The sequence below is a fragment of the Canis lupus genome, chromosome 10, assembly GCF_003254725.2.
Source record: "Canis lupus dingo isolate Sandy chromosome 10, ASM325472v2, whole genome shotgun sequence".
Taxonomy (NCBI): domain Eukaryota; kingdom Metazoa; phylum Chordata; class Mammalia; order Carnivora; family Canidae; genus Canis; species Canis lupus.
In genome coordinates this window covers 27,186,816-27,207,164 of record NC_064252.1, presented here as the reverse complement: position 1 = coordinate 27,207,164, position 20,349 = coordinate 27,186,816, and the positions used below count along the sequence as shown (strand labels likewise).

Here is a 20,349-nt window from a genome sequence, read left to right as displayed (position 1 = left end):
GGGCTCTCTGCGAAGGGCCTGCTCCTCCCTCTGTCTCTGCCTCTCTCTCTCTGTGTCTCATGAATAAATAAAGAAAATCCTAAAAAAAAAAAAAAGAGAGAAAGTAAATGGGCAGAAGATATGAAAGGACATTCCATTCAAGAAGGATACATGGACAAGAAACACATAAACAGCTGTTCAACGTTGTTAGCTATTAGCGAAATGCAAACTAAACCACAAGCCATCACTATACACATGTTAATACAATAGAGACAACATAAAAAGCTGGCAAGGGTGCAGAGAAACCAGCTCTTACATACATTCCTGGTAGGAATATAAAATGGTAGAACCACTATGGAAAACAGTTTGGTAGTTTCTTACAAAATTAACATGCCATTTACCATATAACCCAGTAATCACTCTTAGACATTTATCCTACAGAAATGAAAATGCATGCCCACACAAAACCCTATATGCTTATGTCCAAAGCAGTTGTATGTATAATTGACAAAACCTGGAAACAATCGAAATGTCCTTCAACGGGCAAAGAAAGGTTAAATTCCAGTACATCTAGATCATGGAATACTACTCAGCAATAAAAAGCAACAAACTTATTGATACAGGCAGAAATCTGGAAGGAGTTCAAGGGCATTCCATTTACTGAGAAGAACCAATCCCTAAAGGTCACATACTGTCTTGTTCTGTTTATATATAACTTTCTCAAAATGGCAAATCTATAAAGATGCCGAACAGATTCGTGGTTGGCAGAGGACAGCAAGGAAGGTGTGTACACAGGTAGAGGGTAGTACAGGGACTTCTCTCCAGGTGATGAGATCCCTTATATCTTGATAGTGGTGGCTACAAGAGTCTATAGGTGATAAAACTGTATACAGTCACATACATATGCACAAACACATACACACACACAAACAGTGAAAATTGAGTAAGGTCTGTAGTCTAGTTAATAGTATTGTGCTCAAGTCTACTTCTGGTTTTGATAATTGTCCTACAGCAATTCAAGATGTCACTACTGAGAGCAGGGCATATGGGACTTGGAGTACTATTTTTGCAACTTCCCGTGAACCTATAATTATTTCAAAATAAAACAAGTTTTTTATTTTTTTAAGATTTTATTTATTTAAGAGAGAGATAGAGAATGGGGGGGGGTGAGAAGGAGAGGGAGAAGCAGGCTCCCCACTGAGCAGGGAGCCCACTGTGGGGTTCAATCCCAAGACCCTGGGATCATGACCTCAGCCAAAGTCAGAAGCATAACCAACTGAATCACACAGGTGCCCCATAAGAAGTTATTTTTTGGGCAGCCTGGGTAGCTCAGCAGTTTAGCGCCACCTTTAGCCCAGGGCCAGATCCTGGAGACCTGGGATTGAGTCCTGCGTTCGGCTACCTGCCTGTATCTCTGCCTCTCTGTCTCTCATGAATGAATAAATAAAATCTTAAAAAAAAAAGTTATTTTTTAAAGGTCCTTATCAAATAAGAGATGCATACTGAATTATATAAGGGTGAAAATAACATGACTTCTGGGATTCACTGTTTAAAAGGTGGAAAGGGACAGGGCAGCAAGACTGCAGGACATTCCTTGCTGTTGAAGCTGAGTGACCGAAAGGCAGAAATCCATTCTATTATTTGCTCTTCTTCTGTATGTTTGAAATTTTCCACAGTAAAAAGCTTTAGATGGTAGAACAGAATTTTCCACAAAATTTGTAATGAGATGGGCAGTGACTCAGGAAATCGTCTGTTTCAGAGATTTACTAGTTATCCTGTAGAAAAGCAATCAGAAAGACCTGTCAAACCTAACAACTTAGTTCAACACATCTTTCTTTCACAAAAAAACTTCTGCATCTGTCCACGTTTTTCTATCACCACTGGCTGTCAGGGATACAGTTCCCAGTTAAGTTTCTGAAACATCTTTAAATACATTTAAAATGTCCCTTTGTGGGAAAGGCATGTTATCACAACAAATGAGAAAGGAACTGCTCTTTTAGAAGAGACTGAGGCTGGCGGGGCATTTGTTCTGGAAAAGCATATTCGGAAACATTGGAAATGTTTCTACTGTCATAGGATTTTGTCACCAAAAACAATATTAAGTCTGTGACTTACAAAAACTCTCATGTCTGAACTCCTAAAAACCTACGTAACAGAATTTTCTAATCTGCTCAAAAATTTCCAAAGCATTTGAGTAGGTTTTGGACTCATGCGTTAAGAACTTTAAAATAAAATACCTTCCATTTAGTTGACAAAAACATCTGATTGGCATCAGGAAGGATGGAAATGTACTAGCCAAATTTCAACAAATCCTCTGCATACACAGTGGACAGGATGGAAAAATGAGTAACCCAATTTAGAAAGAAAGCCAGTGATGCGTTTCCTCCATGTGCAGCTACGTGTCTTAGGCAGGGATCTTTTTCAGAGAGGGCAGCCACTAAAACCAGAGAGCTAAACAGACTGAACACAGAGCCAGCCCCCCCAACCACTCTCTCACAGAGCATTAAAGCACACTTTCTGAAAATAATCAAGCATATGAAGCCAGAAGGTTTTTTGTATCACCAAGAAAACAAAAAAAGTTAAGGATTACATCTTTTAGCTCATCTTGATTTCTATCTTTGACATAGGTTTTATGATATAATACAACATAAGGTCAAACAATAAGGTAATACACATATAGAGCAATATGCAGGTATTGGGGATACATACCCAAAACGTTTTTTTTACTGAGGGGGATGCGTGAGTAAAGAAAAGTGTGAAGGGTACAGCTAGTCGCTGACAGGGCTCCCTCTTCTCCCCTGATCCTCTGCTCCTGGGTCCTTACGCCTCCCCTTGCTGTCCGGCCCGGCTCCTTCCATCCCAGGCTGACGCAGACACAAAGCACAGTCAAGGCTTGATCCACCTCTCTCCCAGTGGCCCACCTGCTGACCAGGTAGCTCCACACCTGTGTCCTCACTTGCACGCCAACCGGAGGCTGTGAAGAAGCCAGGCCACAGTCCGTACTTTGTCCTAGACTCTGAGTCAGGGAAACTGAGCTGGAATCCTGGCGCTGCCACCCAGCTGTGACTGGGCAGGTGCCTGGGTGTCTCTGAACTTGTTTCCTGGGTGCACCATGTTGTGGCCAAGGCCCTTCAGCCCAATGAGTTAAGGAATTCAGGGTTCTTCTGGATTTAGAAAGGATTATAGTGCTGTATATGGTATGCAGAGTGACTCCCCCAAGGGGAATGGGCAGCACCCAAAAATCAAATACATAGTATTTCCATAGAGAAACATGAGATATTTTTAAAGAACATAATTAGTCTCACATCAATTCAGGTCAGAGTTTTGCCACAAAATTAGTTTGCTGTAGGCTTAAAAGAACCTTTGGGATTTCAAGCGTTCTGGATTCCAGAAAGGTGGGGGCCCGGGCTGCCCTCCAGAGCTGCAGGGAAGCTGATGCTCGAAGCAGCAGGAATCCAGCATGGTCTACTTCTTACCTTATTTTCAGGCAGAACTATGTCCCTCCTCCTGACCTAAGATCCTTTAAGAACGTCTCAGGATCTGATGGCCAATGGAGTAGTTCTAACCCCTCTGCAGAGATGCCAGGGCCCTTGAGTCCCAGCCTCACCCTCACCCCACCCCACGCCCTGCCTCCTCCCAGAGGGTCCCTACACAGTGGCCCCTGCTTGTGCCAGTAAGCCTTCCCTTCTGCCCTGGTCCTTATGGGGAAAGCCAACTCTTCACTCACAAGTCACCCTAAGCATCACAGCCTCACCTGAGGGCCAGCCTACTCCCACTCAGCCATACTGTGCTCACTCCACAGCACTAAAAGGTCAGCTGGGACATTGTTCTTGTCTCCCCACACCTGAGTCATCTGTCTCTAGCCTGGTACAGTGTCAGACACATAGTAGGGATTTGGAAGAAAAGAATCCATCAATCAGCTGATTATCTGGCATGAAGCCACCTGCTGCATACCATAAGCTTTCCATCACTTGGTCCCCTCCCCTACCATAGGCACTTTCCAGAGCATGGCTGAAGGACCTGGACCTTTGGTTGGAGAGAGGGATGGGCTGGGTGAGGGCAGAGGATGGGGGCTGCATCACATGGTCTCACACACATCTTCCAAAGTGGAGAGGCCACATCAAGGAGGGCAAAGGGACTTGGTCAATGAGCTCCAACAGGATATAACCCAGTCCACCTTGTGGCAGCAACAGGAAGATGAGTCTGTGAAGATGGAGAGGTTTTTACAACTAGAACAATCTAGCAATATTCTGTAGCTTCTAGAATAAGGAAGCTCCCAATCAAACGAAGCTTGAGGTCCCCTGGGGCAGGAACACTGACTGAGGAACCTCTGCTGGGTAGTTTGCTCTTACCTATCTTCTCCCCAACTAGCCTGCAACTTCCTGGAGGTCAGAGGTCACATCTCATATCCCAGCACCAGTCTCAAGGCCTGGGCACAGTTCACCCGCAATATGCTTTGACTGGATAAGGGGAGGAACTGGATGAGTGTTTGCCTTTGTAGTTCCTTCCAACTCGGAATGTCTGTGGTGCCCTCCATCCACCACCACACCAACTCCAACGAGTGGAACGTTCTCTCACTCCCACCCACAGATTGTTGTCCCCATCAGTCTTGACAGATCTCACCTTCTTTGACCCCATTACAGACAGCTCAGTCATGTGGTTTGGAAGTTAGGGGTTTCAAAGAACACCTTGCCATCTCAAAGTCCTTTCCACTTCATGTTGAGGGATACCTTGCTGCTACCCTAGATTTCCTGTGTCAAAGACGGAGTAATACACCTCCTGAAAGACATCACATCCCAAACCCCTGACATCCCAAACCACATCCTCCCCGGTCTTCCAGAGCTTTTACCATTGTGATTAGATCTGTTCCCCTAAGGCCTGGGGAGTTGGGCCATGGGAGAAAATTATTTACTGAATGACTGCTTAGGGGACAGAGGGAAAAACATGAACAGAGGCATGGAGACAATATGTGGGCATGTGGAATGTGCCAGAGCAGAATTTCTGCATCCGGTCCCTGTTAAAGATGGGGGATGGGGCGGGGGTGGTACAGCCTGATTGACAGAGCACCTGCCACTCTCTAGATTGACAAGGCCCTCCTGCCAGCTGGGTGAGGTGGGTCTTGTTGCAGTTGGAGCATCCAGGCTGGAGCATCCAGGCCCCTGAGAGGCCACAGGGAGCATCAGAATGCAGAGCCCCGTTGAGTCACCAGAGCACAGGGCTGGATGAACTCACCCTGTGGGTCAGAAAGCCAGGCTTCAGAAGATCAGGGGAACAGTGTTGGGCAGACCCAGTCCATAAAGCAAAGGGAGGAGTGACAATTTATGAACGTCATCTTCATCTCCTATCAGGGGCCTAGGCAAGCTGAACCGTTGCTAGAAGAGTGCTTGAGAGCACAGAACTAGAATATAGAGAAGTGAGGGGTCTTGAGTAAAATCTAGGCAGGCTTGGTAAGGCCTAATGATAAAGCCAAGCCCTAAAAAAGCACCCAGAGTACCGTGAATGCTCACTTCCCTAAGACAGCACCTATCCCATCCTTCTCTAAGCAAGACGTATTCTGGCTAACTCCCTCCTGAAGATACCCTCGTCTTCCAGAAAAGTCACAAAGCTCTTGGTAAGCTCAGTCATGTGGTTTGGAAGTTAGGGGTTTCAAAGAACACCTTGCCATCTCAAAGTCCTTTCCACTTCATGTTGAGGGATACCTTGCTGCTACCCTAGATTTCCTGTGTCAAAGACGGAGTAATACACCTCCTGAAAGACATCACATCCCAAACCCCTGAACCCATGAATATTTTGCTTGACATGGCAAAAGGACACTGTAGGTGTGACTACATAAAGGCCACCAAGAGGATCTTGGCTTATTTGGGTAGGCAGGATATAATCACAGGGGCCTTCATGAGAGGGAGGCAGGGGGCTGAGCATCTGAAGGAGGCAGTGTGAAAACGGGAGCAGCCAGGAGACATGAAGATGCCAGGCTGCTGGCTCTGAGGATGGAGGAAGGGGCCCTGAGCCAAAGAATGCAAGTGGCCTCTGGAAGCTTGAAAAGGCAAGGAAACAGATTCTCCCGAAGGAGTATAGCCCTGCCAACACCTTAATTTTGGCTCATGAATTACCATTTTGGACTTCTGACCTCAAAACTGTAGGATGATAAATTTGTGTCATTAAGTCACTAAGTTTCTGGCAATTTGTCACAGAAACTGTAGGAAAGTAACGCATGTAGCTTACAGATGAGGAAACAGAGGCTGGGCGGGGGCGGGGAGGGTAACGTCATTTGCTCCAGACACTGCCCTCTCTGACCCATCAGGTCCACAGATTTCTGGGCGCCATCAGCCAGCCATGGATTAAGCAGGGGGACAGCCTGGCCTTGACTCCCGGCCCCACTACTTACTAGCTCTGCACCCCAGGGTAGGTTATACAAACACTCCTTGCTTCAGCTTCCCCACCTGTGAAATGGGGTGTCACTCCTGTCTGGGACAGAGCTGTGAGGAGTGAACAGGGTGATACGGGAAAGCCCTAAGTACCAGGCATGGCCCTGTGTGAGGTGAGCTATCACAATTACTCTCCTATTTTTTTTATTTTTTATTTATTTTATTTTACTTTATTTTACTCTCCTATTTTAGAGCCACTTCATCTTCAGTCAGGCTAACAGTACACAGGCCCGGCAGTCTCCGAGACCCAGGCCTGTCCTGTCTCTGCTTGTTCGCTCTTTTTTATACCTTCTGAGGTCATATTTTCATTCATTAGTCTCAGATCCAAGCCCTTTTGAGCCATGGCCATGAAGTGCTCACTCAGGCAGTTGTCACACACTCACAGCCCAAGCAAAGCTGGCAACCTGTTCGCGTGCACGTCTCCAGAATATTAACGCAGCCTAGAAGAGATTTTTGTTGAATGTATTTAATTTATATATATATACACACACACACACACACATATATATGGAGAATCCATTTATTCTTTCTCTCTCTCTCTCTCTCTCTCTCTATATATATATATATATGGATAATCTTCCATCTTAACATAGCTTACTACGTAAAAACCGACTCAGGAGTTGCTAATTGGCACTGCCACTCTGCCCCCACCCTGGCATCGGGAAGTGACAGCAGCCATCCTGCCTCCAGGGGCCATTTGGCTCGGTGAACTTCAGAAGGGTGGGGGCTGCCTTCTAGGGGGAGGCTGACCCACATCGGAGCAGGTCAGCAGCCCACAGCCTGGCCCTTCTCCAGACGGGATTAGAGGGACAGAGCACCGGAGGCTGGGCAGTTCTGTCTGGGTAGCCTCTGGGAAGAGGATCACGTGTCCTCCCGAAAGGCAGCATCTCTCTCAGCCCCACTCCAATCAACACCCACAAGCCAGGCCACTCCAGTGGCTCTTCATCTCTCTCCCTTCTCCCAGGGCCAAGTTCCCATGAACCTCCCAACCACGAAAGAAAAATCCTCCAATCATGTAGCTATCCTTCACTTAGGGGTAGGGGCACAAATATAAGGGAACAAAAAATTATCCAAAATTCTTCAGCAAAGGCTGACTTAATTCAGCCTTGTAATTAAGCTTTTTTTTTTTCTTAAATACATGCGAGACCAAATCTTGATCACCCTAGTTTTCTCCCAAACTGTGAACAGATGGGCCAATGCCTCTTTAGCCGGATTCTGCGTCCCTTTAAGTATGACCACCTCCCCAGCCACCTACACCCCATTCAGCACTGCACACATGGATGCCCTTCAGATGCAGAACCTTGAACCTCAACTGTCCTACTGCCCCGTGGGAGCAAGCTGTCTAAATAAGACCCCCCTGAACCTGCCCCAACCTCTGGTGCCCCTTGAGGAAGGAACCCAGCTCCTCACCCCAGGTGCCTGGGTAAGAAATCCAACCTGGATTTCACTCACACAAATACATTCTGAGTGGGGTGAGCCAGCATTCCTCCCTAGGCGTATATACACCCAGTGGGTGCACATGTCCCACAGACAAGAGCCTTCATAGCAGCCCTGTGTATGTGGCAAAAGCCTGGACACAGCCCCACTGCCCATGCTCAGGAGCGTGGATACATAAATGGGGATACATTCAAATGGTGGACTCCCCCACAGCAGGGAAGAACACAGCACTGCTAGTCACAGTCTGGACAAATCTCACAGTCTTTTCTATAGGCTTCCATTTCCACAAAGGTCAAAACCAGGCAAAACTAGTCACTGGTGATGAGGTATTGAGTAGTGGTTACCTTGGGAGGAGGCCCCAGGGAGCCTTCTGGGTTCCGAGGGTGTTCTGCAGCTTGATCTGAATGTGATTTATACAGGTATTTATAAATGGAAATAGGCCTGTAAATAGTGCTGTAGGCCTAAGACTAGTGTACTTTACTATAGGTAAAGTAAGTTAACCTCCTTAAAACCTTTAAAAGTATAAATATGCTAAGTCCAAAGGGTATCTCAGACTAGATGCTGATCCTTTAAGAGCTTACAGCCTGGTGGGGAAGAAAATACACTCAAATACTACAGGGCTGTCTGGGGCCAGAGAGACTGGTAGTGAGGGTCAGCCATGGGTATCAGCATTACTCGTGATTTGGGGGAGGAGACAGAAAAGAACTGATTCAACATAGGACTTGGAGGTGGCTGGTCTGGTGTCCAGATCCAACGTCTTGCTGTCCAAGACTTTGGCCCCACTTTCTCTTCTCTAAGGGAGAATCATAGTAGCCACACCTCATGGGTTCTCTGGAGGATTCGTGGAAAGAACTCGAGAGGTGTGGTGCGCTCAGGTCTGAGACTGGTGTTACTCCTGCCCCAAGGTTGGGCCTACCCACTGCCTGAGCCCCAGGGTTTGCAGATATGCCCTAGGCTCTGCCCCCAATAGCTTCCAGTCCCTCATGGACTTGGCTCTTAAAGGAGCCTGAAGCTGGGAATCAGATACCTAGGACACAACATGAACGTAGAGGAGCAGATAAAGAGGCCATGGGGATCAAAGGGTCCTGCAGGGTGCAAGGCAAACAGGATTCAGCACGTGGAGAAGAGCCTGCTGATGTGTGTGGGGGCAGGTAGGGACGGGGACCTGTGTGAGCAAAGGCATGGAGGTGGGAAATCAAGGTGAGTGAAGATAAAGCAAAGAGTCAAGAGTGACTCAGGAAGGGGCCCAGCAGTAGCTGGCTGGCTCAGTCAGAAGAGCACGCGACTCTTGTATTTGAGCCCCATGTTGGGTGTGTAGACATTACTTAAAAAATATAATCTTGGGGGATCCCTGGGTGGCTCAGCGGTTTTGCGACTGCCTTTGGCCCAGGGCGTGATCCTGGAGACCTGGGATTGAGTCCCACGTCAGGCTCCCTGCATGGAGCCTGCTTCTCCCTCTGCCTGTGTCTCTGCCTCTCTCTGTCTCTGTGTCTCTAATAAATAAATAAAACCTTAAAAAAAAAAAAAAAAAAGAAGAAGAAGAAGAAGAAAAAGAAAAAGGGGCCCAGGAAAGAAGGCCTACAATGCCCAGGGCTGAGTTCGACTTTATTTTTGCTGTCAGTGGGAAAGCCTTGCCAGTTTTGGAGGTCAGGAAGTGAGCATATCCAAGCAAGGATTTAAAATGACAAGCCAGCCAACAGCAAGCAGTGTTTTGGAAGAAGGAGGTAACTACTTTCTCCAAGGCTGGGGTTAGGGGGTCAGTTTACCAAGAAACATCCAAACCTTCATACCTGGTCCCCTCTGGCGACCCAAACATGCGTAAACTCTATGTGCAGTGAGGGGCTCAAACTCAGGACCCAGAGGTCAAGAGTCATATGCTCTACAGACTGAGCCAGCCAGGTGCCCCCAAGTATGTATTTTTGATTAGATGGTGGCAGGAGCCTGAGTGAGCCTGGCAGGACCTTGAAGGAATGGCTGGAGACTTGACCTTCTTGCACTGGCTGAGATATAAGGATACAGTCTTATAGTTCTTGTCGCTTAATTTTATTTATTTTTTGAAAAAGTCATATATTCCCATGATTCAGCACTCAAATGGCTCAAAGGATCTCTAGTGAATAGCCTCCCAGCACCAGCCCCATCCCACAGACACCAAAACCACTGTCTTCTTGCAGACCCCAGAGACCCTATGTACACACATAAGCAAATGCACTTTATTTTTACATGGACAGAGGCATACCAGACACATCACCCTCCACCTCCTTCTCTCACAGCAATCTATCTTGGTGACTGCTCCGTATCCATGCATGGAACTTCCACCTTATTTTCCATAGCTGCACAGTATTCCATGATTCCAACAGAGCATTATTTGTTCCTGGCCCCCTGCAGACAGACATTAGATTCTTTCCAATCTTTTCCTAGTACAGATAAGGCAGCAAAGACTAATCTTCAAATAAATTATCTTGCACAGAAATTAAAACATCTGTAGGATGAATTCCTAGAAGTCCAACTGCTGGGTTAAAATGTACAACGTTCCCTAATTTTGAAAATGTTGCTAGAAAGACAGGATACATTTAAATTTTTATCTAAGGAGTACCTGGGTGGCTCAGTTGGTTAAGCATCTGCCTTTGGCTCTGCTCATGATCCCGGGGTCCTGGGATAGAGCCCCACATCAGGCTTCCTGCTCAGCGGGGAGTCTGCTTTTCCCTCTCCCTCTGACCCTCCACGTCACTTGTGTTCTCTTTCACTCTTAAATAAAATCTTAAAAAAAAAAAAATAAATCCCCATCTAAGAAACAAGCCTGATTAATAGGAAAAATACTTAGAGTGTATAGTTTTTAAGAGTGCCCAGATGAAGAAAGAGTAGAACAAAGCCCCATTCAACAGAGCACTGGGTCAGGAGATGGTTCTGGACCTGAATCAGCCCCTACTCAGCCAATGCCCTGGTCCACTTGTACTTCATCTGAGTAAAGGGCCAGACCTGCTCAGTCCCTCAGCCTTTCCCAGCGTAGACAGGCTCAGATGCCCTGATCCCAGGACAGGTGGACGGTGACTAGAGTCGCCAGGACACCCAGCCATAATTGGTCTCCCTGGGCATAAGTGCCAGGGCTCAGGGGGGAATAGGCCACAGAGTTTACCCCAGAGGCAGGCCTGGCAGGAGCAGATGGGAATGGAGAGCCTGAGAGGATCCAGTGTTTCTAGCCTGGCCATCCCAAATGAGTGATAAGCACCTTTTGCTATTTTCCCTGCAAAGGCTGCAGGGACACCACAGCCACACAAAGACACGCTCACACTCTGTAACACTGCCGTGCCTACCATGGTCCTGTTACATAACATATGCCTGACCGCAGGGGCCACCTATACCTCACTCTTCATGTGGGCAGCTGGTGGAGGATGGAGGCAGGCCTCTGGATCCCTAGTGTCCTCCCTGTGAGGACAGCTGGGTAAACACAGCAGCCAGGGCAGGACTTCCTCCCACCTCCATAAATCCAGCTCCACTATGGAAAACTGGGAATGAAACGGATCTTATGCCCCCAACAGAGCAGGAGTGCCTCTTGGCAAAACAAAGACAGCTTTGGAGAGGAGGATCCTTCACCAACCTTCCTGTTTCCAGCCAATGCTTTGCTCCAACATGACTGGAGGGCCGGGAACACCTACAAATCAAACCACACTTAAATGCACTGAGGTTATTGCTACTAAAATTTTTCTAACAAAAGCACAGTACATCAATTTTTCTTTGTTTTGGTAAATCTAGATGCTCACATATGCTATATGTTAAAATCCACAAACTCGTGTAAAGATGTACTTCCTCTTCCTGGAGGCGAGGCGGGGAACGCCCTGGGAAAGCTCACTCAGCCTCCCCTCCTCGACTCACCTGCCTGTATGTCCACCCGTGTGTGTGTGCGTGTGTGTGTGTGTGTGTGTGTGTATTCAAGACTTAGACAGCCTTCCCCTACTGCTCCACCCGCCAACCTCCACTGACCAGCAGAGCTCCCAGGTCAAGCTGCCCTTCCACCAGAGAGCCTTGGCCCCTAAGTCCCCAGAAGCCCCTCACTCCACCCTGGGAGCTTCAATCTGATCCTCTGTTAGCCCACCTCCCAAGTCTAGCTGGCAAATCCATCTGCTGGGCATCTGGAGGTGGGACTGCAGGCTCCAAGGGCCCAGCTGTGCCTGGGGGGCCACTCAGAGCAGCAAAGGATTCAAAACCCAAAGACCTGCAAGCTTCCTTCCACACGATCTCAGGCAAATTCACCCTCCTGAGCCTTACTCTATCCAGCTACAAAATAGGCACAATAATTCTTCCGAGGCTCCAGGGTCATTGGGAGGATTAAATGAAATAGTTTATGTGAAATGTAATTTGCAAACACAAAGGCCTATGCGAATTCTGGTGAGGATTAGTAATGTTGGTATTAATATATTAATATTAGTTAAGCAGTAATATCCTCATACACATCTCTTCACCAGTACCCATTGTTGTGCCTTGCAGGCACCCAATATGACTGTTTTTTTTTTTTTTTCCAATATGACTGTTGATGGAATCCCAGATTCCGTTTATTCTAGACAGAATAAAAACACAGGTGCTACAGGCAAAGAGCAGGAGGCTATGCCAGTGGCTACAGTACCAGTAGCCATGGGGTTAGCTCCTTTTCCCTCAGAGCTTTCCTGTAAATTGTGACCCAGAAGGCTTTGGGGAACAGCACTGCCCAGCAAAGCAGAGGTTCTCAGCCACCTCCCAGCAGGACAGGGCTTCTCTGGGGGCAGGCTATCTACAGTTGTAGCAGGAGAAAAATAAAGTTAGTAAACTTCACAATGTCCTCTAGAGTGGGCAGGCTGTCTGATCTGAAAATCCTTTCAGGGTGACAGATACAGCAACTTCTAGAGGTTTCATCCTACTCATTTTGTTTTTTTTCTTTTTTAAAGATTGATTGATTGATTGATTATGATAGACATAGAGAGAGAGAGAGAAACAGAGACACAGGAGGAGGGAGAAGCAGGCTCCATGCTGGGAGCCTGACATGGGACTAGATCCCAGGACTCCAGGATCGCGCCCTGGGCCAAAGGCAGTTGCCAAACCACTGAGTCACCCAGGGATCCCCCCACTCATTTTCTTGAGGTGAGCTAGCAGGGACAGCTGTCCTGGGACCAGCCACGGTCTCAGCCACAAGGGTCCACAGATCATGGGAGGAGATCCAGCAAGGAGACCTGAGTCCTTCAGGAAGATCACCGAAAAAATTTCAGGTTGGAAAAGAAGCCACACACGCACGCACGCACAAATCCCTTCTCCATCCATCTTCACATGACCTGGTCTGGCTCAAAACCAGGGACCTCACCTGAGCCTTGTGGCACCCAGGAGGTGAGCAGGGGGGTTACAAGTAGCTCCACAAAAGGGCAGGTACTTGCCCAAGGTCATCACTCCAATTCTGACTTCCATGTAGTTCTCTGCTTGCCACTCATGGCCATAATGCCATCTAGCAAAAAGGCTGGGGACGTCATCTTTCCCACAGATACTTGAAATACAGCACCAGGAGTTCTGGTTTTTAACTTCTGTGACTCTTTCAACTCTATGACTAACTTAATAATTTCGCCGGTAAATGCTTATGACCTGGTGTTATGTGAACAATGAGATAATGCAGGATTATACCTATAAAGGAAATATACCCAAGTCAACAGTGATTATTTCTTGGTTATGAAATTGGGGGGGATTTTTAGTCTTACACACCAACCTCCTGTGTTACAAGTTCACTACAATCCACAAGTACTTCTTTCAAAACCAGAGAAGCCTATTGTTTTTCAAAGGCTAAAACACTAAGATTAACCCTGCAACTTTCCATTAAATACTCAATTATTTACATGTGACTTTTTAAAATATAGTAGAGCTGGAAGTGACGCAGGTCAGGCACAAAGGTTTTCTGGGTGGGATCTTCCCCCTCTGGCTTCAACCCTAGCGGAGAAGGAAAAGGAGTGACTGTGGGGCTTCCTGCCTCTCCGCAAAAGTCCGAGACCTCCCAGACCCCGGGCTGTCCCATGTGTCCCATTGGCTCCTGATGGAAGCTCGGCTCTGATCCACAATCCTGTTCTGATTAATCCTGCCTTTAATATCCATCACTTCTCAAGAATAATTCCAGCTTTATCCCGAGTGGCAATGACATTAACTTACCCAGCCATTCATTTGTGTAGTCAACAACTATTTCAGCACCAACTTTGTACAAGGCATTGTGCCAGACAATGAGCCACTGGTAACCCAAGTCTGGAAATGACCAACCAGAGGCTACACATCATCCTTCTAAGTTCTGCCCTAGCACAGGGTTTCAGCTGAGCCAAAACGGTAGCAGCAGAAAGGTGAACAACAGCTGCCTGGATATATGTGCAGCTGAATTCCAGCACCTCGACACCCTCTGCTGTAGTGCTCCCTCCCTATCCTCCCCTTGCCCAGTCCTGAGGCAAAGTGGGGTCCAGGAACGAGACCCTGCAGAGAATGCTAGGGGCTTAGGCACCAGGCACCTATACTGCATCCCACTTGGCAAGCGGTGGAGGCAAAGGGAGGGAAACCAAGAAAATCCCAAACTGTGAGACCATCCAATTCTCTCAACAGCCCCCTCCCACTTTACTTCTTCCCCTTCCTGCCGTCTTTGAGGCTGAGAAGATCACATTCAATTAATATTTATTAAGAGTTCACTAGATGCTAAGACCAGATGCCAAATGATTTTAGAGACAAGAACTCTGACCCTGGCTTTGCACATGTTGTTCCCTCTGCCTGGAACCTGCTTCCTCTCCTTACACTCAGTAACAGCTTAAATGTCACCTTATCAGAAAAGCGCCTGCCCAAACAGGAATGCCCTGATGTTCCCTCAGCGTGCTCACAACAATAGTCACTGCTCCTGTGTTTGCTGTCTCTCTTCCCAGCGGGACTCAGCTCTGTGAGGGGAGCTCCCTGCACTGCCCAACATACAACACACAGACATGGAATATTCCTTTTTCTTAAGATATGTTTTTTTTCTTGGGACGCCTGGGTGGCTCAGTGGTTGAGTGTCTGCCTTCAGCTCAGGGCGTGATCCCGGAGTTCCAGGATCGAGTCCCATATCGTGTTCCCTGTGGGACGCCTGCTTCTCCCTCTGCCTGTGTCTCTGCCTCTGTGTCTCTGATGAATAAATAAATAAAATCTCAAAAAAAAAAAAAAAAAAAAGACCTTTTTTTCTAAAGTAGGCTCCATACCAAATGTGAGTCTTGAACTATGACCCTGAGATCAAGAGGCATAAGCCCTACCAACGGAGCCAGCCAGGTGTCCCAGCAATACTTCTTTCTTAAATAAGCCAGTGACAACAAAAGCCAGTGTTTGCTGAGCATGTACTATGTGCCAAGTGCTGTATGGAACTCCATGCAGACATGAGGTCACAACAGCTGCATGTCGGCTGCACTATAATTATTCCCATTTTACAGATGTAGGAAATTGCATCATTTCCCCCCATTTTTAAAGAATCGAAATTAGAACCTGGTAAGCAACTTGCCCAAGGCCACAGGGCTCATAAGAGAGCTAGACTTAAACGTCTCCCAATTCTCTCGCCAGGCCACCAGGGCCACTTGGCTCTTTATCTTCCATTCTCCCCAGGGCCCAAAGGGGCGTTTCTTTCTCCTGCCAGGAACCATTCGTCCCCTTCCTGGATTCTCAGCCTCCTCTCCCGAGACAACCAATTCAGAAATCTTCTGACTCCTCCCCTCATGTCCTGCACCCCGAGCTCCCACCCAATGTGGACGTCTTGCGCGATAACCCCTAGTCTTTCAGCCCCGAGGCCCAGCAACTAGAGCAGCTGCATGAATGCTGGTCCCTGGACACCCAGCAGAGCAGGCAGGGAGAGCAGGCATCTCCCCAGTGAACTCGCACATGGGATCTGCAGTTAAACCCAGATTCCCAGGCTCCAATTCCTGCTCCGTCCCTACTCCCATCTGCTTGTATTTATGGCACTGCTGGGCGTGGGGGCATGTGGAGGATGCATAGCCACCATAGCTCTCAATAGGGAAAGGGAGCTGCCCACACTCATTCCAGATCTAAGGCGTGAGAAGTCAGTGAGGTCTCGCAAGAGCCAAGAGCAACCTGGGTTCCCATTCAGTGGGGCCCCTTCACAGCCGGCCCCAGAAGTCAGTTTGAGGGCAGACACTATGACAACAGTGGACTCCAGGGGCCTGTCCTGGATCACACAGGGTGTCAAAACCAGAAGCTGCTGGAAGAAGAAGTGGGAAAGGCAGCAAGGCCTAAAATGGATGCCTGTGGGAAAAGCGTGCTGAGGAAAAACGAAAATGAGAGAGGGGACGCCAGGTGTTCTCGGGGTTCTCTGTAGGAATAAGGGAAGGAGGAGGACACATGGTAATGCTGTCCCACATGTGTGTAACATGTGACTGAGGAACTCAGTCCCTTTGTGAAACCTTCAGGGGCTCCCTGTTGGCCACACCCGGGTCAAGTTCAAACTCCTTAGTGAGGCCTTCAAAGATCCTCATGCCCGGGGCTCACTGTAGCCAGGTCTGGGAGGCGAGGTATCCCAGGCCTCCATACTCCGCCCTGGGGTTCCTCATCCTCCGGGGTGCAGGGCACTTGGCTTCTAGGAATACATCTGGCACATCCTGGGATGAGCGGAGGAAGAGCATGGGCTCTGAGGTCAGACTCGCTGGGTCAGAGCTCAGCTCAGCCAACCACATGGGCTTGAAACTGCAAGGCTGGCTGGTTGCACAGTAGGAAGGTAAGTAAGTATTCCCACCTCACCAGGTGGTGGGGGAATAAACACAGTCATTCATCAAAGCACTCTGAACTGTGCCTGGCACACAGTAAGTGCTTAATAAACAAGCTGTTGTTCCTATTGTCCTCAGCACCCTTTTAGGGCTTCTGTTTCAACCACAAGTAGAGCACTGTCTTGCACACAGTTGTTACACACTGGACTTCCTCAGCCAACCACAGCCTTTTAGAAGGCACCACCCACCATTCAGGACCCTGTCCCCCAAGGTGGCCTAGCATGGAGCCCGACACACAGTAGGACTTCAGCAAGTGCTCACTGCCCCAGTGAAGGCCCATGGCAGGCCTCACACAGAGCTCTCCCAGGGCCCAGCCGCTGGCCCTCCACAACTCACACACCAATTCCCCAGGTGAAATGCCCCACAGAGTGAGAAGGGCACTCGGTTTCAAAACAATAAAGGGCTGTACTCTCCGCCTTACTGAGGCTGTTTCCACTCCAGGGAATTTACAGGGAGAAATAAGCACAGAGGGGACTGGAAATAGCGCTGAGTCCCTCTCGGGGAGAGAGCTGGGCTGGCTCTCCAGAAACCAGGAACAAAACCTCAAAGGCAGAGGGGGGGCAAATGGCCTCCAGACAGAAGCCCAAGCTCCATAGAACTTGGCCAACAGGAGTGAAGTAGGACAAGGAGATCACTCACACCCATTCTGCCTTGAAGGTCTCCTTCTGGCCCACTTGGAGAGCTCTGAAGGGGCTCCTTAACCCACCATCATGTGGGAGCAATTTACAACACATCCAGAATCCCAAGGGTTGCACAAAGGCACCCCAGGTTGCCTATGGTCTAGGGGGCAAAAGGGAGGAGGTGGGAATTCACAGTGCCTTCTCTACCCTCATAGCTATTGGGCCCTCGTGTCTGAATGGAGATCACTATCTACATCCATCTCCACCCTTCTCCCAAGCAGACTGGGAGGCCTAGGGCACCAAGATCCATTCATCTTCAGATACCTGTGCCCCTGGCATGGGGCCTGTCATGTAGATGTTCAATCAGTTACGAGGCAGCAAAATCTGGCAGCAAGAGAGGTCCTGGCTCGAGGAAGACTCTATCTAGGCCTGCCATGGACCACAGACAAGTGAGTCATGTACTCCCCCTGGATCTCAGTTTCCTCAGTTGCACACGGGGAATGACAACAGTTCTGTACTCACACAGCCACTGAGAAAATTAACTGGGAAAATATGTGGTAAGCACCAAAGACAAATGTTCATCATCCTTCAAGCTTCAGCCCAGCTGTCCCCATGTGTTGGAATCTTTGCTGCTGGCCACGTTCCCCCTCTTCCAGCAATGAACCCACACTGCACTCCCTCTATTGTTTTATATTTTTCACATCGTTGTGATTGCTTGTTTCTAAGTTTGATTCCTCCACCGACCTGAGAGTACCTGGAAGCCAGGGGCATTGTGAGTTTGTGTCTGAGGTCTGACAACATGGACACACACAGGTCAGGCTGCGGGCCCTCCCCAACCCACGGTGCCGGCACTGATACACAGGGCACCCTCTGACGAGATGTCCCGACGTGCAGAGCCGAGGGGGCCCACCAAGCATGCTGAAAAGGAACAGACAGGAAGGGACGCTGCAGACATGACCTGTGAAGGAAGTCACACCTCTGAGACCTGCGTCTCCTCTGCAGGCGCAGGTGAGCTTGTTTGCCGGGCTGACTGCAGTGCACAGGCCTCCAGGGCACAGATTGCTGCTTCTTTCCTTACATAAAGCTCCCAGCAGTCAGATAAATAATACATGGCCTTCACCACACACACAGGTATCAGGCGTGCAAACACTTGCTTTGCACCACAGTGCCTGGGGTGTGCTGGCACACCCATGCGTATGTGTATAAGATATCCGGCCTTACAGGACCCAGAGAGAATATGCCCACCCCCCAAATCTGCCTTGCCATGGCCCGGAGTCAACTAGCACCAGACCTAAGCGGTGTGCCCAGAGAGGAAATGTACACCCACGGGATGGATACTCACACTCTAAACCGGCCTCCTTGGTCCCTTTCCCAACAAATATCCTTGGAGCCCCCGGTCATCCTCGGTGCCCCTCCGAGCTGCTGACTAGTATGCAAGACTTACACCATGAGTGCACGGTGCATCCCCAAAGGCCCGGCCAGGCCAACCATCCTCCGGATCACAGCCACCCGCACAGGGCACGGATGCCTCCCCCACCCGGTGGTGCCAGGCGCCAGCACACCCACCGGGCTCGCACAATCCCACTTGCAGAGGGCCTGTCCACCCGCCTCCCCTCTCCCCCGGCCACCCCCACAGGCAGGTCCGATTACACGCCGGGCGAGGGCCTGCCACGCTGGCCAGGAGGGGGCCAAGGCACACCCACGGGCGGTCCCGCGACCCGCAGGGCGGGGAGGGGGCGCGGGGCGGGACGGGCTGGGCCGGACGACGGACGCCCCCTGCCTCCTCGGCCTGGCCGGCTCCCCTCGGGCCTTCCCGGCCCGGCGACCTGGGGCCAACGCGCCCCGCGGGGCGCCCCCCGCGCAGGCCTCTCCAACCCCGAGCAGCCCCCGCCCCCGGGAGCCGCAGCCGCCCCCCTCACGGCTCCGGCGCGAGCCCGGCCGGGCCAGGTACCTCAGGAGCCCATGGCGGCGCCGGCGGCGGAGGCGGGTGCGGACCGCGCGCGGCGGCGACTCTGCGGGCGGGGCGGGCGGGCGGGCGGCGCCGCAACCCCGGTGTCTCGCCGCCGCCGGCGGGTCCGGGGCCCAGCGGAGTGCCGCCGCGGCGCGCCTGCGCACTGAGCACGCCTCGGGGAGGGGCGGGGCGGCGAGCGCGCCGCTGAGATCACCCGCCCGACCTTAAAGGGGCCGCGCCCGAAACCCGCCGCTCGCCGCGCGGAGGTGGGAGCGACCTCGGTCCTCGGCTCGCACCCAACCCGGCCGAGAGTCGTCGCCCCCGCCGCAGTTCGAGCCCCCAACCCTGCCCACCACAGAGCTTCTGGGGCTGCACGGACAAAGTCCTGGGCTCCAAGCTCGGCCCCCGACACTCGCGGGCTCTCTGGCACTTCACTTTTCTTAACTGTAATTTCCTCCTCCGTCGGGGCCTGTTTTGAAGATGGAACAATATATAATGGCTAATCGTCGAATGAAAGGTGCGCGTGGAATTGTGCAATTAATGCGTGCTGAAGCGCTGTCTGCAATCGCGGGAGGTGGAACTGCAGAGCGGAGAAAGACGTTTTCTTCCGCTTCCACTTCGCGGCGCTTCATTCGTGCCCCGCCTGCCTCCGGGCGGCCTAACTAGCAACATTTTTCAGATGCCATTGAAGCTGCCTACCCCGTTGCTGTTCGCCAGGTCCACCCCTTATCCAGGTTAACTGAAAAACAGAATCCAGCCAAGTTCTGGCATTGGTGTGTTCCAGATCCCCAGATGTATTTCTATCCCCTGCCCAGACTCCTACCCCATACTCTCTACTTAACACCCCCAGCTTGAGGTCCAGGGGCATCTCCAAGTCTGCGTGCCTCCCAAACACATACAAGCCTGCACCCTTACAGCCTCCCCAACAGCCCTTGGCAACTCTGGCTTTTCGGTGCCCAGGCCAGAACTCCTGGAGTCATCCCTGAATCCTTCCTCTCACCCCCTTACCCACTGGGGCGGAAAATCCTTGGCTCTACCTGCGAAATATATCTAGACTCTGACCTTTTCCACCTCTTCTCTGCTAACACCCTCATCCAGTGTCTGCTGAGGGTCACTGCAAGATCCTTATTATAGACTGAACTCCACTGCCCAAAATTCACATG

General features: G+C 50.0%; 1 protein-coding gene across 2 annotated transcripts in view; it reads right to left on the bottom strand.

Moving 5' to 3' along the window:
* Window positions 1-19,314, bottom strand: part of TMEM184B (transmembrane protein 184B) — a 49,653-nt gene extending 30,339 nt beyond the window's left edge. The window contains exon 1 of one of the 2 annotated variants that reach the window (XM_025460188.3): window positions 19,187-19,314. The gene's annotated coding sequence lies outside the window, so the exon portion shown is untranslated. The remainder of the gene's footprint in view (window positions 1-19,186) is intronic. The other variant, XM_025460197.3, reaches the window with a different exon arrangement.
* Window positions 19,315-20,349: the final 1,035 nt, after the last annotated feature.